Raw genomic sequence first — 11,846 nt, forward strand, 5'->3', positions numbered from 1 at the left:
TAATCAAGGTCATATTTTGTGGACGAATAATGACCATCAGAGATTAGTGTGTAGTATGATTTGTAGCACCGTTTCGTGTGCTATGAGGATACAAATCATTTGCACAGGTATTGGTTTAGAACCATATATACTTGATAGACCTATGAGGATACTTTAAGAGATTTAAAAATCGTCATAAGTATTTTCTCAATATTACTATCGGAACTCTTTTCCTTTGACCATGAGTAGTGGGAGATCTCTTGTTTGAGTACTGGTCCGCTTTGGCATCCGCCAAACGTCTGCCGTAATTGGGGATTATAAAGACAGTTATCAGGCGGGTGAGTCCTCTTAGTAAGAGAAGCTACATTACAAGACTGGAAATTTCCCCTTACTAACAATAGGGAACATGTCTTGTTGTTTACAATGCCTCTCGAAGAGGGAGACTGTGAAAAATACATGGTCGTGCTAAGATGGATTTTAGAAATCATCTGCTTATTGACAGTCAAACTCGCATTTCGAGAAACACTTCTGAACGTAACAGAGATGACTAGTAATCTTACTCTGTAGTTCATGAAGAGACATAGGATAAGGGCTATACACTAAATGCACACTTGTCCGGAAGATTGAAAGGAATGGTGTCCTTCGAACAAGTGTATTATTCTGATAGCGGGTTCAGAATTATTAGAAAGCTAATATATTCAGTAAGGTCAAGTGATCGGAATGCCTGGGTGGAGGTCGCTTCCGATCAGTAATATTAATATAATTAATATTACAGCTTAATCTTGACAGAACCCTTCGGGTCACACCCAAGCAAATATATGCGAACCAACTAGACGAATTAATTCGGAAGAAATTAATTCGTTGCTTGAGTGTTAAATATTTAGACATCGGTAATTTGAGCTTAGAGCGTCAAAACCGAGCGTCGGAAGTCGAGTCGAAAAATAGTGAAAGACGAGACGAGAAATAGTAATAAATCAACAAAAGACCAAAATACCCCTAGCATCGGAATGCCCTAGCAAACCGAGTGCTAAGGGCGTATGGCCTAGCATGGTGGCTAGTATGTGCACCAAGCCGAGCCTAGGCTGGCTGGTGCGTGCAAGCGCACCCATGCTAGCGTCGCAAAGCTAGGCGCTGCCTAGTGTGTGCTAGCATGCTAGCCACAGCCTTGTGGGCGCATTGGCTAGCAAGCCATGCCGCAACAAGCTGCAGTAGCTAGCATGCTAGGGGCGCTAGCTAGCCACAGCTAGCAGCAGCATGGCGAGACCCATTGCTTGCTAGCAGCGAGGCCAAGGCACAAAGCCACAGCAGCCCGCACGAGCATGCTGGGCGTGCTGGGCAGCAGCGCCTAGCAGCCTGCATGCGAGTGCTAGGCCTGTTGGGCTTGCAATGCTCGTGTCTGCCACGGACAGCAGCACATAGCAGCCCACCTTGGCTGCCTTGGTGCCCAAGGGTGGGTGCCATGTGGCTTGTGGTCCTTGAGTGTGTGTGGTGAGGTGGACGGCTAAGGGAGAGGGAGTGGGGAGCAAGTTTGGTCCCCCCTCCTCCAAGTGGTCCTCACCTAACCACTCACATGAGCTTGCCACTTGTTGATTTATTACTAGCTTGATTATTTATTTTATTTTAGCTTTAAAATAAAATGGAAAAAATCATACTATCCCACATTGATGGGAGAGTAAATGATACTCCCATCATTTCCTATAAATAAAAAAGTGTGGGCATTGGGAATGATGCTTGAGTGGGAGTTAAAAAGAGCATTCCATAATTTTTGAGAAAACTCTTAAACTCATATAACACTCGGGTTTTGGTCGGACCTTGCTAACCCCAAGGTAGTAGACCTTAATGTTGTGTTCACCTTTTTGAGGGTGGATACCGTCGGAGGCGCGGCGCTTGACGTGCTCGTAGCTTTCAAGTAAGAGCCCCGGTTTTTGGGCGAAGCTCGCTTCGAGGGTAAGATTCGTTATCTTTTCTTTGTGATTATTTATTTATGCTTTATGATTTTAATTATTGCGAGTGGTTCCTCGGGTGGGGTTGTTTCCGCGGTGAGTCGGACTCACCAAACCCCAACAATTATCTTATTAGGAGTGATTTTCAATTACATATTCCCTTTAACATGCAATATGGTGATCATAATAAATAAGAATAAACATTAATATTGGAAGCAATATAACAATAATAGCGTTAGTCAAAATCAAATAAAAATAATCCGAATCATGATAATAGCAACAAGAATAAAAATAAGAGTAATTAAGTGTATTAATTACTCACTTTCCGTGTTTTCTTGAATTACTAAATCATGAATAAACTATTAGTAACTTCAATAAAAATATAAATCAAATGAAAATTAAATTAAATAAAAGGTAGAGTTGATTTGATCCAAACCCTCACTTAATTATACCTTTCACGCCTTGTTTTAAGGACGGAACCTCGGGTATTGTATGGACTCCTTAGAGTGCTTAAGGGATATAAAATGAGAGAATAGGGTGGCTAGAGTTTAGGCTAGAGCAAGAGAGAGAGGAAAGAATATTTTTGGTGTAGGGAGAGAGAATGATTTTTGGTGTAGAAGAGAGGAAGAGAGAATGATTTGATGATCAAGCTTGTTGATGATTGAAAAAGGGGAGATATGAACTCTATTTATAAGGAAAAAAGAGGGGTCGAAACAAGAAAAGATAAGAATTCGAATCGGAAAAAACTCTTGCGATACAAAGCAGTTTTTGCGGTTTTTGTGTTTATCATATCATTTGATCCAGAAATTGGAATAAGATGAATAAGATATCGTTGGAAAGCTCTTGAAGTCTAACTTCTTATCCAATTTAAATCAGATTAAAATATTTTGTAGAATAAAAGATATGGCCGAAATAGTGGGACGGTGTCAGTTTTGGATAGAGTTTCGTATTTTACTCATATCTTTTCGTTATAGCTCGGAATTAATATTATAAATTATCATTGGAAATATAATTTCAAGAGCTATCCAACCATATAAGAATGAGATAAAAACTATGAAGCACGAAAATAATATCTGACAATCTTTGAACGTCTTTCAATTCGAATAGAATTAGGACTTTCAAAAAGAAACGTTTTATTCAATTTCAAATGCTTTAATTTTATCCTTTCAAAAAGGATAACTAAAATATTTTAGAAACTTATGGAAGCTTCCAATTAATCCTAATTGGTTAAGGAATGAGATTAAATTTTTTGGACCCTCCACATGATCATTGGGTCGTAGGTAAGGTGGGTTTAGGTTTGGTTTAGACCCAGTTTAGTATTTTGGCCATAACTTATTCGTTATAACTCGGATTTGGGTTTATAATATATCGTTGGAAGGATCTTTTAAATCCCTATCCAAATATTTAATCATTCGACCCATATTATGTACCAAAATAAACTAGTATAAACTCTTTATAAAAAGGAAACGAAATGAATAATTTTAAAGGACACGAAAAGAGGAAAATAAGTTATGATTTGGGAAAATGGGCTAAGAATTGGGTTGGTTTAAGAAATGTAGTGAGATTGAACATGGATTTAACCACTCCAAAGATTACATACTCAACCCGACCAATAATGACGGTGAAAGGATGTTCATCATCGGGTTTGGTTTTGGGGAGACATTTTTAGATGTCTACTGATAAGTGATATTTATGTCACTCCTAGGGGTAGTGTTTTGGTTATTTTCGTGTTTATTTTTTCCTTATTTTACCTTTTATTCTCTTGTTTTCTCTTTAATAAAGCTTCTAATTTAATTTGGTAATTTTGGAGTGTTTTAGTTTATTTTCTTTATTTTATTAGTTTTAGTTTATTTTCGTATTTTATTTTATTCTATTTGCTTGCGTAGTTTTAATTATTTTTTTAGTTTAGTTTTATGTCTCTTATTTTCTATTTTATTTCATTTTATTTTATTTATTCCTATTTTATTTAGTTTATTTTATTTGTCTTGGTTTTATTTTTATTTCGTCCTTTATTTATATTCATTTTATTTTATTCTTATTCTTTTTCCCAATTCCTTTCTCGGTTTTGTGTGTAGGGTCCCGGGTTTCATGTCAAGTGAGTTCGGAGTTCGGGGATGAAACAAGTGTGTGCACATTTCCTAGCTTCTAGCTGCGCCTTATCCATCACCACACTCTTCCTCTCTATTCCCCTTATCCTCCACCACAAGTCCACAACAACCTCCTCTGCTTCTCCCCTGCTCCTTCACCTCACAAACACAACACCACCGCAACTATCTCTCACCTCCCCTACTGCTCCAGCAGCACCGCAGCCAGCACCACAACACCACTCACCTGCTGCCACCCTCACAGCACCAACAACCGCAACAGCCGCGCCACCATTCTCACTCACCAACCACCAACAACAGCAACAGCAACAGCAACGAACACAACACCAACAATTGTCACGCCATACACCCACAGCGCCAGCCCCCTGCAGCCGCACCTAGCAGCGCCACCAAACCACCTCCAATCACCACCATTGAACCACCGTCAGCCGCCAGCAACAACCTCTAACAGGAGCAGCCCGCATCTGCAATTCGCCCCTCAATTTCGACTCAATTCGCAATACCCTTCAGAGCGGACGCTCACTCAACCGAAGCGGCCGCTCCATTTCACTCAATTTCACCAATTTGAGGCAGAAGCTCGGAGTGGACGCTCCGATTTGGGTTGTGCGGCCGCTCCTTGTTTCCATTAATTCTCATGTGACTTGCGCGTGAATGAGGGTTCTTATTGAAATTGAATGGCCACGATTGATGGAGAGGAGTAAGCTGGAACAATGGCCGTTGATGTGGATTTGATGATGACGATTGATGATGGAATTGGTGAGGCGTGTAGCAGGGGATCAAACCCCATTTGAGCAGCTAAAGAAATCGAAGGAGGGTCTGATGGGATTTTTGGGGGGGATTTGTTTTGTTTGTTTTTAATTTCTTTTTCTTTAATTTTCCTATTCCTTATTTTATTTTCATTTCTCCTTTTTCTTTTAGTTTTATTTTTGTTTACTTTCTTTTTCTTATTTCTTTCTTTTATTTTACTTTCTTTACTTCTTTTTTTTCTTTTTCTCTTTTATTTTATTAAGTTAGTATAAATACCCTTCTTGGGTTATTTTCTCAAAAACAATCATCCATCTATTATTCTACTCTCTAATTTAGTTTTTAGGAGAGCTTCTCTCTCTAGGTTTAGCTTAGGATTAGGATAGTTTAGAGAGAGAAAGTGAGGGTTTCACCATTGTTGAGCTTGGATTTTGAAGAAGAAATTGATCATCTTTTCTATTGATTTACATCTTCAATCAATGAGAATCTCTAACTCTCTCTCCTCCATTTTTATTGCTTTGATTTTTATTATTGTTTTAGTTGTTGGTATTGCTTGTTGATCATGTTGATTCTTGATTATTTGTTGATTAATCTTGTTATTATCATGGTTAGTGAGTAATTTCCCCATTGAGGGGATGGTTGTGGTGTAGTTGGATCTTGAGCATGTTCTAGGTTTAGAGTTGATTTATTTGTGATTAAAGTCTTTATATGCTTGATATTGTTTTAATCTTCTTGCAAGTGCACATTGTTGGTTGATTAAAGGTGAATCTTTGTTAACAAGGAACGGAAGTTGACTTAGTTAAGGTTCATCAGTATCGATTGTTATTTAATAGTACCTCCAAGTATATGGTTCTAATGTGGAAACATAGAGGCTATGTTAGGAGAAGCCAATTGACCCCTGAAGGCGGCTAGATTGGATCCTTTATTTCGATATTTGAGCATGTTTAGTTCATAATTAATTCAACTTCTATGCTTTTGTTTTTGTTCAAGTGAATGCTATACCTAAACCATTTCCCTTAATGTTTTATTTCTTGTTTTAGCATTTTTAGTCTTTAGTTTATTTATCTCCTATTCTGGACTAGCTTAATTGTCGATAACATTTGGTGGTGTTTAACCGTTCTCTGTGGTTCGACCCCTATGCTTGCCTTATACTCGTATTAGGTTTGTTTAGGTTGTAAAAATTGTATTTGATCTAGGTGTAGTCGTTTGACGACGCGATTATTCCCTTGTCATCTACAGAAGCCCTCACTTTGTCTGAGTTTGTAGAAACATCAGTTTCAAAAACAATAGTCAAAGTTGTCGATAGGGACGGAGAATGAATTAAGACATTCTGCAATCCTAAATCACTCTTTATACGGCGATACCTGTAGAAAAATGTTTGTTCAACATATAAAAGAGTAGAGGGATAGAATGCGTATCTGACACCAACGTATCGGTGACAAATGAGTTTGGTAGCTTCCTATGCTTGAAAGAATCCACTGGATGACGTGACGTTGAGATACTTTCCATGCCTGAGGAAAGTCGACTGATGAGTTTGGTAGGTTTCTATGCTTGAAGAAATCTACCCGATGATACTTTCCATGCTTGAGGAAAGCCGACATATGAATTTGGCGGTTTTTTTATGCTTGAAGAAATCCACCGGATAATACTTTCCATGCTTGAGGAAAGTCGACAAATGATGAGATTGCAAGTCTCTATGTATCGAGAACCTTGCGTTGTGAATCGTCTTGGCTTGGGAGATGATCACTAAAATGATGATGGTTCGATTGTCCCCGAACGTGGGCTGTAGTTGGTTCGCTTGTCCCCGAACGTGGGCTGTTGTTGGTCCGCTTGTCCCCGAACGTGGGCTATAGTTGGTCCGCTTGTCCTCAGACGTGGGCTGTGGATGGTCCGCTTGTCCCCGGACATGGGCTGTAGGTGGTCCGCTTGTCCCTGGACGTGGGATGTATGTTGTCCGCTTGTCCTCGGACGTGGGCTGTAATTGGTCCGCTTGTCCCCGGACGTGGGCTGTAGGTGGTCCGCTTGTCCTCGAACGTGGGCTGTAGCTGGTCCGCTTGTCCCCGGACGTGGGCAGCAGATTGTCCGCTTGTCCCCGGACGTGGGCTGTAGATGGTCCGCTTGTCCCCGGACGTTGGCTGTAGATGAGACCTGGAAAATAAAATTTGCTAAGGGACTCGTATATACTATGATTGACTTGACCAAGTTTGACTTGACATGACATGACATGTGTATGACTTGTGGGTGAGTGTGTGTGTATATATGTATGATTTGAGTGTGTGTGCAGACACAAGCAAACGAAGATGCAAAAGCAAAAATTTTCCGTCATTTTTGTCATGAGTGGAGGGTACCGACTTTCTCCCGAAAAAGAAAGACATGAAAAAGATTTTTTTTTTCGAACTTCCCTCGATGAGAAAATTTTGAAAAAGTTTTTGAACTTCCTCAAAAGAAAATAATGAAAAAGGGGAAGAAGTTTTGAACTTCCTCCTTAAGCAAGACGAAATGAATCGTGTGAATTGAATCGCTTGTCTTGAAAACAGCTTATGCATGATGCATGCTCTTTGGCTTATGAATGAACTTAGGTTATGGAGCTAAGCATCATATATGGTGTAAGAAACAATCTTGAACGTCACTTAGGTCTAGAAGCTAAACACATATATAGACGAAGTGATTATTGCATAATGAACGTTGCGTAAATCAAGGTGCTAAGCACAATATGCTTTGTATGATTAAAAATCACTGATATATAAATGTAACTCAGCACATTATGCGATGCATGAAACAATGAATATTGCTCAGGTCAGGAAGCTAAGAAAGTATACAATGTTTTTTCTAATGAATATTGTCTTTAAAGATGATGACATGCACAGTGTTGAAACAAGATTTCATGTTAAAGGGTTCTTAAAGGGAAGGATGATATGGCTATGTATGTGTGAGTTAAGTTTGTGAAAGTGATACTAAGGTTGGCTGCAAAGGTTGTGGTGATGGAAATAGATGTGAGAAGAGTCAAAGATGAAGACTCTTGTTAGGCTGGGTAAGCTAAGAGATGTGGGTTCAAGCCCCCAAGTCTAGCTCTAAATGGGTAAGGGTAAGCATCGGATATTCTTTGAATCGATCATGCATGGATATGAATATAAATGTGGCCGCACCTCAATGTGAGGTTGCCTACGTATCCGTTAGGAATCAGGCCTAACGTAGGTCTAACCGAGCTTAGCACAAGTGTATGTACACCTCAAAGAGGTCTTTCAAGCGTTGTATTATAGTTAAGCTGATGGTTTAAGGAAAAAAAAGGGTAAAAGGCTCAAGACCCGAGAGAAGCCCCCAAGATATGCAATTGTGTATTTGAAAATTTTAAATTCGCAAGTTTTATTTTTCACATTTTTTTGCTTTGATTTTTTTTTTTTTGGTTCTTTTGAATCAATGTAGGCAATCTCAGATCATGTGGTTCATCACTCACTTAGCATTCATGTTTCTCAGGCACGGTACCAAGCACTCGATTAGAGACGCAATTCGAGACGTGTTCGTATCAAAGACATTGGAACACTTGCCTTTAGACATTGTTTTTTTTATTTACTTATTCTTTTGTTTTTCTTTTCTTTTTTTTTTTGAACTTGCTTTTTGAATGTTAGACAAATTGCACACCTTCCCATCCCATGGTTAGGTAAATGTGGGTTGAGTAAATGAGGCCAAACGTTAGCCGAGGATCAAAGTGGTTGATGAAGAAATGGAATGTGTGTTTAAATTGTTAATGGGAATAATGGGTTGCAAAGGTGCCTCAAGTCATTGGTGTACCTTGTGTTTAATTCAGCTTTATTTTTTTTATTTTTTTTTTTGCAAATGACATGATCGAATGCAAAGACAAGGAATGCTCATCGATGGAACATGGCATATAGAAATAAAGATAAGCCTAAGAGAACCTATGCTAGACTTATTAGGGGAAAGGGTAGAAACAAAAGAAGGAAAAAACATGAAATCTTGTATGGAAACTTGTCTTGTGCTTTGTCTTCATGGATGCTTTTGAATTAATTGTTACCACCTAGAGGGACAAGAAATTTGCTATTGCGGCTGATGCTTTGATTGGAAGAAAAGAAGGAAGGAATGACGTTCCCCTTATTCTTCCAACTCTTGCTTAGTGATTCGTGAACTCGAGTACTATGGGACAAAATGAGATTACTTAATACATTGACTCAATAAATCAGATTGGAAAGGAGGAGTGTATGAAAGAATTTTCAAAACTAATGTGAAATACTCCACTCATTCCTATTACGACGGAAAACGACGCATGCATGGTCCTAGTATACGATCATAACAATATAGTGCATTACTCGAAGACAAAGTGTGTGCAACGACTCAACATGTATGATTAGGTGAGTTTATAAGACTCGTGGTATGATCGCATGACTAGACATGAGGACGTTGTGAAAAACAAAGGACCAAGGAACCAAAGAGCACGGAAGACTAAATTACAAACAAACTTGATTAATTTTTTCCAATTTTAATGTTTATGCTATTTACTAGGTGAAAACGGTCCATTGGCAATCGTTATTCATTAATAGGATCAACCACTATCAAAGACATACAAAGAACACATGTTAAGGTTAGCACAAAATTAAAATCACAAGAAACAAGGAAGAAGAATGAAATTCTAGAAGACTTAGGAATCCGGGGTATAAATAAATAAATATAAATAAAAATCTATAATCCTATGTTATGCGAGTTGACACGGATTAAAGGACTTGGCTAAGACTAGCTTGACACGAAAAGAAAAAATAAAAATAAGAGGTTGCACACTAAAAAGACACCTAAACTGGACATACTGTAGTATATCGGTTATAACTTTGGATCTGTGACTTTTATTGTGGCTAAACCAACGCCAAATAAAAGATAAAACTCGGGGCTACAGGTCCATAGGTAGCACGACACGTAACTCTTTCTAGAACTCCGCCTATGACCAAAACAAGTTGGCTCTTATGCAGGATACGGGAATAAAAATCCGGGTTGACTTCTAACAAAAAAAAAAAAAAGGTTTGATAAGAGAAAAAAAAAAGAGAAGAAAAAATAATCTAAAAATACGCACACATAAGCACATTGTCACGAATGATGCAATGAAGTTCGCAACCTAAAGTCAAGATCTATGTTCGACTATGGTCAAGCTTATTTGGGTGACAAAGGGTACCATGGTTAAGAATTTGGACGCATTAACAAGGCAGCCTCCCTTCATGGTGTATTCCAACGGGCGGCTTCGCGAGTTCGTGATGAAATCGAACTCTACTCCATGGGTTGGGTGGATTTAGAAACTCGGATGACCCTTATTGCCATGAGCATTTTTTGGGTTGATAGAGCTTAAATTCCCCGGGCTAGCCACGTACGTAAAACACGTACTATTGTGGAAAAATAGGTAACCTAATATGCATTTGCATATGTGACAATGCCAATTAAACCGCAGGAATACAATTCAAGAATCTTTCAAGTCTCATCCACTCATTTCAATTAAATACCGATCACCCCAATCGATAAATAACTAAGAATCCTCCCTAGTGGAGTCGCCAAATTGTAGGCGTCATTCGAAGTGCGCCTACGTTGAAGCATAGTGGTGAATATGCTTGGCACTCATAGGAAGTGGGAATTGACATTACGATTAGGGACAATGATTAGGGACAAGGAAAGTATGGAGCCGCAAACAATTTTTTAAGGAACTTGTAAACCGTTCACGGATCATTATAAGGCAACCACGATCAAGGGACAACGATAGGCAACAACGATTGACTCGTGAAGGTTACACCTCATTCATAATCCATGAGATTACTAACTCCATATGGTTCGGAACCACAAAAGGAGGATCGGGGATGATGGTTTGAAGTGAGTCATGGAGTCACGTTCGCCCGTATTGGCCTGTACTGGATTCTTATTATGAAAAGTATTCCTATGATCTCAAAGGCATGCAACAAAGATACAATTTGCTCCAAACTATTATTATGCTAAATTGGTTGAATATTAATGCAACACATTATTCTAAAATATTGGTGAATCATTTGATTAAACAACAAGATTAAAAAGGAACCTAAACCGGTTGGCCAAATTATCTTATTAGGCATGATTTTCAATTACATATTCCCTTAAACATGCAATATGGTGATCATAATAAATAAGAATAAACATTAATATTGGAAGCAATATAACAATGATAGTGTTAGTCAAAATCAAATAAAAATAATCCGAATCATGATAATAGCAACAAGAATAAAAATAAGAGTAATTAAGTGTATTAATTACTCACTTTCCGTGTTTTCTTGAATAACTACATCATGAATAAACTGTTAGTAACTTCAATAAAAATATAAATCAAATGAAAATTAAATTAAATAAAAGGTAGAGTTGATTTGATCCAAACCCTCAGTTAATTATACCTTTCACGCCTTGGTTCAAGGACGGAACCTCGAGTATTGTATGGAATCCTTAGAGTTCTTAAAGGATATATAATGAGAGAATAGGGTGGCTAGAGTTTAGGCTAGAGCAAGAGAAAGAGGAAAGAATATTTTTGGTGTAGGGAGAGAGAATGATTTTTGGTGTCGAAGAGAGGAAGAGAGAATGATTTGATGATCAAGCTTGTTGATGATTGAAAAAGGGGAGATATGACCTCTCTTTATAGGGAAAAAAGAGGGGCCGAATCAAGAAAAGCTAAGAATTCGAATCGGATAAAACTCTTGCGATAGACAACAGTTTTTGCGGTTTTTGTTTTTATCATATCTTTTGATCCAAAAATCAGAATAAGATGAATAAGATATCGTTGGAAAGCTCTTGAAGTGTACTTTTTAACCCAATTTGAATAAGATTGAAACATTATTTAGAGTAAAAGATATTGCCGAAATAGTGGGACGGTGTCAGTTTTGGATAGAGTTTAGTATTTTTCTCATATCTTTTTCGTTATTGCTCGGAATCAATATTATAATGTATCATTGGAAATATAATTTCAAGAGCTATCCAACCATATAAGAATGAGATAAAAACTATGAAGCACGAAAATAATATCTGACAATCTTTGAACATCTTTCAATTCGAATAGAATTAGGACTTCAAA

The sequence above is a fragment of the Chenopodium album genome, chromosome 23 (assembly GCF_948465745.1).
Source record: "Chenopodium album chromosome 23, dcCheAlbu1.1, whole genome shotgun sequence".
Classification (NCBI taxonomy): domain Eukaryota; kingdom Viridiplantae; phylum Streptophyta; class Magnoliopsida; order Caryophyllales; family Amaranthaceae; genus Chenopodium; species Chenopodium album.